The sequence below is a fragment of the Phyllobates terribilis genome, unplaced genomic scaffold, assembly GCF_046119375.1.
Source record: "Phyllobates terribilis strain yellow unplaced genomic scaffold, ASM4611937v1 Scaffold_207__1_contigs__length_3498100, whole genome shotgun sequence".
In the NCBI taxonomy this organism is placed as follows: domain Eukaryota; kingdom Metazoa; phylum Chordata; class Amphibia; order Anura; family Dendrobatidae; genus Phyllobates; species Phyllobates terribilis.
Genome location: NW_027362967.1, coordinates 466019 through 472018, shown reverse-complemented (window position 1 = coordinate 472018; position 6000 = coordinate 466019).

Genomic DNA, 6000 nt, shown 5'->3' with positions numbered 1-6000 from the left:
TGTGGACGCTTCAGGAAAGCTGTGGACGCTCCAGGAAAGCTGTGGACGCTTCAGGAAAGCTGTGGACGCTCCAGGAAAGCTGTGGATGCTTAAGGGCTTAAGGAAAGCCGTGGACCCTTCAGGAAAGCTGTGACCCTCCAGGAAAGTCGTGGACCCTCCAGGAAAGCCGTGGACACTAAAGGAAAGTTGTGGACTGGACTTGAAAGGGCAGGAGTCATGGGGCATGTAGGGTTACGGTACTGACCTATATGGCACAATAATGCTAATTGCTCCTATCTCTACCCTTCCCAGACCTGAGGAGGATTCTGTCCTTTGTTTGCCTTGGATGAGGAGGAACTTCCTATTAACTCAGTGGATCTGAATTTTGAGTGAGAGATTTCAAATTTTATTATCCATTGTAATGCAGCAGCTTGCTAGCATTACTGTAAATGGTCCAGGATGTGTTTTACCTGACCATGTACCTTCCCCTTTAACTGATTGGTCACATGACTGTGACATCACACAGGTCCTGTATACACAGTAAAGGTCTGTACACATGACTAGGACAGCACACAGGACCTATACACACAGCTGACTGATCACATGACTGTGACATCAGCAAGGTCCTGTCAGTATGGGTGTATGTGTGCACAGGATATATAAACCCCGGTAATTGGAGACAGGTGTGTTTGGTGTGAGAGACATGAGGCCTGTTCCCCATGTGTGTGGGACACCGTTCTGCCTAGTGAGGCTGAGTGAAGCCTGGTGCCTGAAAGGCTGAGACTGGATCCTGTGAGTGGATGCTAGTGGCCTTGGAAGGCAGAGGCTTGGTGAAGAGTCCGGAAAGGCGCAGACTGGATGTGTGTGAGTGAAACATTCCAGTAGCCTTAGACGGGTCGACGGCTAGAGCCCCCTACCTGGGAAGCCACAAAGCCACAGTGATGGTGGATTAAAGGGACTGCAGCAACTAAACCCGGCAAAGGTAATACACTTTGTTACATGGACTGTGCTATGGACATTGCTATAGTATTACCTTGCTGAAGGCTGTGTCCTGGGCCAATTGGGCCTGTCTGCTATTTGAGAGACTCCCGGATGTTAAGTGTGTAAACATGCTGGTGACAAACTAAGATGGACATTATGTGTGTGAACAGCGGTTTATGATAACATAATAAACTGCTGTATTGAGAAAATACCGGAAGGACATTGCACGCGTGCTTAATTTACCCGGTGCAGCGAGTATCCCCCAGTATGATGACTAGCGCTGCCTTACATATGGTTCGAGGATGCGGGCAGCTGCAGTCCGGTTGCTAGCGGCAACTGCAGTCCGGTTGCTAGCAGCAACGACAGCCCGGTTGCTAGCGTCAACGGCACAGGACGACGAGTGTGGATAAAGCATCCTGCGGCAACTCGGCGGGGTTGCGAAGATTGGCGTCGCACTCAAACCTGGTTTGCTGTGGCTCGGCGGGGCTCACGAAGTTTAAAGCATCTTGCGGCAACTCGGCGGGGTTGCGAAGATTATCGTCGCACTCAAACCTGGTTTGCGGTGGCTCGGCGGGGCCACGAATATTTTTCCGGGAGAGCGGTGAAGTTCTAGTGTGAACAGCGTACCGCAATGGCTGTGAACGGAGCAGCAAATGGGTCTGACGAGTCGGACCGCATATATGAGAAACGTCTACTGGACATGAAACTGGACATGGTGCGGGAGCTGTGGGCACCATGTGGAATGGCGGCAGTGGACCATTCTATGAACTCTCCGGGGGCGCCAGTGTTGTCCCAGAGTGCCCGGGGAGGTGGTAAGAGATGTTGTGAACTGAGTCCTAAGACTACTGCTGATTTTTGTGTAAAAATTACCCTGCCGGTGTGGTTGTTAAAAAGGGGGCGGGTCTAAAAAAGGGGCGGATTTTCACAAGAGTGTGGAGTGTAGAAAACTGAAAATTGTTACTGGTTGTGGGTTGGTACCTCCTAAAAATGACAATGTGACCGTTGATAACGGGGTAACTCCAGTAGAAGGGGGTGACGTCAAAGTGGGAGGTGACCTGTTAGTCCACAACACCATGGGGAGTGACACAGACCCCGTAGCTGACTGTGACACTATAAAAGTAAAAAGTGAGTTCAGTCAGGAGGGGCTAGACGAGGGGAGAGAGTCCCCCTCTCGTCGTCGACGGCGCAAGGGCCACAAAAAGGTTGCTCCGGTAGTACTCCCTGAAAATGAAAATAAAGAGAATATAGTACTGTGTGCCTATGCTTCAAGTGTGGATCCTCCTTTAGAGGTAGAAGAGGAGATGAAGTTGCCAGTAGCAACCTCCGGTACGGTACGGAGACTGACGGATCAGGATCCGACAGCCCTGAAAGGGGAGGCGGCCAGTCATGACCAAGAGAGGGAGTCTATCAGGCCGCAGTGTCAGATTGACGTGCAGCAGTTATGTGAAAACCTGGGGAACGTGTCCTCAGACCAGCTGAACCTGGAGTCTGAGCAGCAGAAAATATACCAGGTTATGAGGAACAGGCAGCGAGACATGGAGGGAAGCAACGCGGAAATTAACCAGTGGAAGGAAATGTTCTACGGAATTAAGGAGGACCGCCGCAAAATAAAGGAGGAGGTTTTTCAATTAGAGATTGACAAAGCGGTGTGTGAAGATGAGTTATGCGAGGTGAAAGATCGCTTCTCCCTGGTACAGTTAGAGCTGTCTGCCCTCAAAGAGGCGCTGCAGCATGAAGTTGCTGGGCGTGAACAAAACCTAGAACGATTGCGCGAACAGTTCAACCAGGAGCTGTGTGACTCCAAGAAGGAGTGTGATGAAAAGTTCGGTATGGAACTGCAACAACTTAAGAGAGATTAAGAGGATCTCCTCAAGGTAAAAGCAAAACTAGAGGAGGATAAGGCGGGTGCAGAGCAAGTGCGCCAAGTGGTTGAGACCACTCTGCAAGACACCCGTGAGGAGAATGATGGTCTCCGGGGAAAGACCCTAGATCTGGAAGCTCAGGTGAAGGAGCTACAGATGTCCTGTGATACTCTCCAGAAGGCAGAGACGTACCTTAAGGAAACAGTCAGCAAGATGGAAGCTGGGCGAGAGAGGATGGAGGAGTCCATCGGAAAAGCCACAGACCAGGGCCAGGAATTGACCGCTGGTGATGGGAGGTATGAAGCAGATACCTCCTCGAGTGATGCGAGCTTGGATGATTCGGTGGAAGTAAGAGCCGAGATCAGGGAGCTCAAGGAATTGCTTCAGGCCCATTTGAAGCAAGAGAGGTCTGAGAGAACTCTACTGTTAAAAGAGCAGTTGAAGCAGGAAGAGCTTCAGAGACGGGCCGCTGAGAGGCGAGTGACGGAACTAGAGGAAGAGGTTTCCGGGCTCAAAAGTCGCATGACAAAGTATCACTCAGTGAACGAGGCCTCCTTGGAGAAGGAAAAGGGCAAACACGTTGCACTCACTCCCTTATACCATGAGAAGGTGGACCTGAGGAGAGCTAAGAGCATGATAACAGAAGATAAATATGAAGTGGAAGTGGTCAAGACGAAAATTCGTGAATTTGTAGCTGTGAGTCAGCTCAGGGTAAGCATACAGGGGGAAGAAGCTGAAAGTCAGTTGTCCCTGAACCCTGAGCTGGTTGATCGTCTGGAAACCACTGGTGAGACCGAAACGTCTTGGTACAAATGCCTCGTAGATGTACCCGAGGATTTGAGGGAAGAATGCACACGTGAGTCCGTGCATGAAGAGTTTAAGAAGGCTGTGGGAGCCTGTAAGGTGTACTTGACCTCCGAAGCTAAACAGCTGGTGGTTCTGTCCATGACCGAAGTCACAGTGAAGAGGGTGGCGATCCTAAGTGATATGCATTGGCGATGTATTCGCACGAAGCGGTTTCTCCGGTTGAAGACGGAACAAGCCGTTAGACAACTGGAGTTGATGAGGAAAGCTCACAGTATGCGTGAAGAGGTCATCCGGGTGCCTCATGTTCTGGTGAGAAAGCTCATTGGGAGAAGCGGTCGAGCCATGCAGATGATGGTCAAGAAGTCTGGTGTGGTGAAAGTAAGCAGTCCACATGATAGTCAGGACTGGATACCAGACGAAGACGGCATGGTATCATTCTCCGCTGTAGGAACAGAAGAAAGCCTAGAATATATACGCATGCTGTTGGAGTACCGAGTAACCTACCTGCGAGAGGTAGAACAGTTGAATCTCGCTAGACTGTGAGTGGATAGACAGCATCATCTGAGTAACAGAAGATGGCAGCCATCTAGAAATTACGAGACCAGACAGAGAAAGGGCCCCCTAAATAACAGAACAGCTATAGCTGGACTTAGGGACCTTTCAAGATGTCCTGAGAGTAGGGGGCGTGGGTTTAGAGGTAGTGAGACCTCCAGTAACTCAGGTTTGAGCAGCCCATACAAACGAACCAATAGAGGACGGGACAGTACTGAGTCGAACCGGACCTTAGATATCAGGGCATGTGAGTCACACCGCGGTATGACTGACCGCTGGGAGCGGGGAAGACCTGACAAGATTACGACTGACCGCTGGGAGCGGGGGAGGTCTGACAAGATTATGACTGACCACTGGGAGCGGGGAAGACCTGACAAGGTTGCGACCCGGAAAGGTGACCTGACGAAGTCAGTGACAATGACAAATGGTAGGTCCCTAAGGAATGGGCTAATGTCATTGACTAAGGTTCCAGGGGCTGAGTAGCACAATTGTAAAGTACATGGTCTCTATGTGAGCTGGGGGTTATAATGTTATTGTGTATATTATGTGTTCAACCCCACAAGTTTGAACAGAGGGGGGGGATATGTAATGCAGCAGCTTTCGAGCATTACTGTAAATGGTCCAGGATGTGTTTTACCTGACCATATACCTTCCCCTTTAACTGACTGGTCACATGACTGTGACATCACACAGGTCCTGTATGCACAGTAAAGGTCTGTACACATGACTAGGACAGCACACAGGACCTATACACACAGCTGACTGATCACATGACTGACATCAGCAAGGTCCTGTCAGTATGGGTGTATGTGTCCACAGGATATATAAACCCCGGTAATTGGAGACAGGTGTGTTCGGTGTGAGAGACATGAGGCCTGTTCCCCATGTGTGTGGGACACCATTCTGCCTAGTGAGGCTGAGTGAAGCCTGGTGCCTGAAAGGCTGAGACTGGATCCTGTGAGTGGATGCTAGTGGCCTTGGAAGGCAGAGGCTTGGTGAAGAGTCCGGAAAGGCGCAGACTGGATGTGTGTGAGTGAAACATTCCAGTAGCCTTAGACGGGACGACGGCTAGAGACCCCTACCTGGGAAGCCACAAAGCCACAGTGGTGGCGGATTAAAGGGACTGCAGCAACTAAACCCGGCAAAGGTAATACACTTTGTTACATGGACTGTGTTATGGACATTGCTATAGTATTACCTTGCTGAAGTCCTGTGTCCTGGGCCAATTGGGCCTGTCTGCTATTTGAGAGACTCCCGGATGTTAAGTGTGTAAACAAGCCGGTGACAAACTAAGATGGACATTATGTGTGTGAACAGCGGTTTATGATAACATAATAAACTGCTGTATTGAGAAAATACCGGAAGGACATTGCACGTGTGCTTAATTTACTCGGTGCAGCGAGTATCCCCCAGTATGATGACTAGCGCTGCCTTACACCATCCTAATAAGTAAACTTGTTGACATTTCCTCCTACACTTGGTATGCATTATATATGACCACTGTCATTTTCAGGCATTTACATGCAGGTTTCTTACAGTTCTATCTCCATTTACAGATATATTGTCCACCACTGTGGCGCTCTCTTCATTTAAATCTATATTTATGAGAAACAGAGGTGTTCTTATTTTTATACTACTGTAGTTGTTTTTATACGCTTTAATCAAAGTTATGTTTTATTATTATTCTCACCTTGCTGCTATCTACCTAAAGCAAGTTATTGGTAGATTTGGAAAGAACAAAGGATGTGGGTGTGTGGCATGTAAGGCCATTAATGTAGGCAAGTCCTTCTAGAACAAAGCCACGGGAGAAAAATATGTC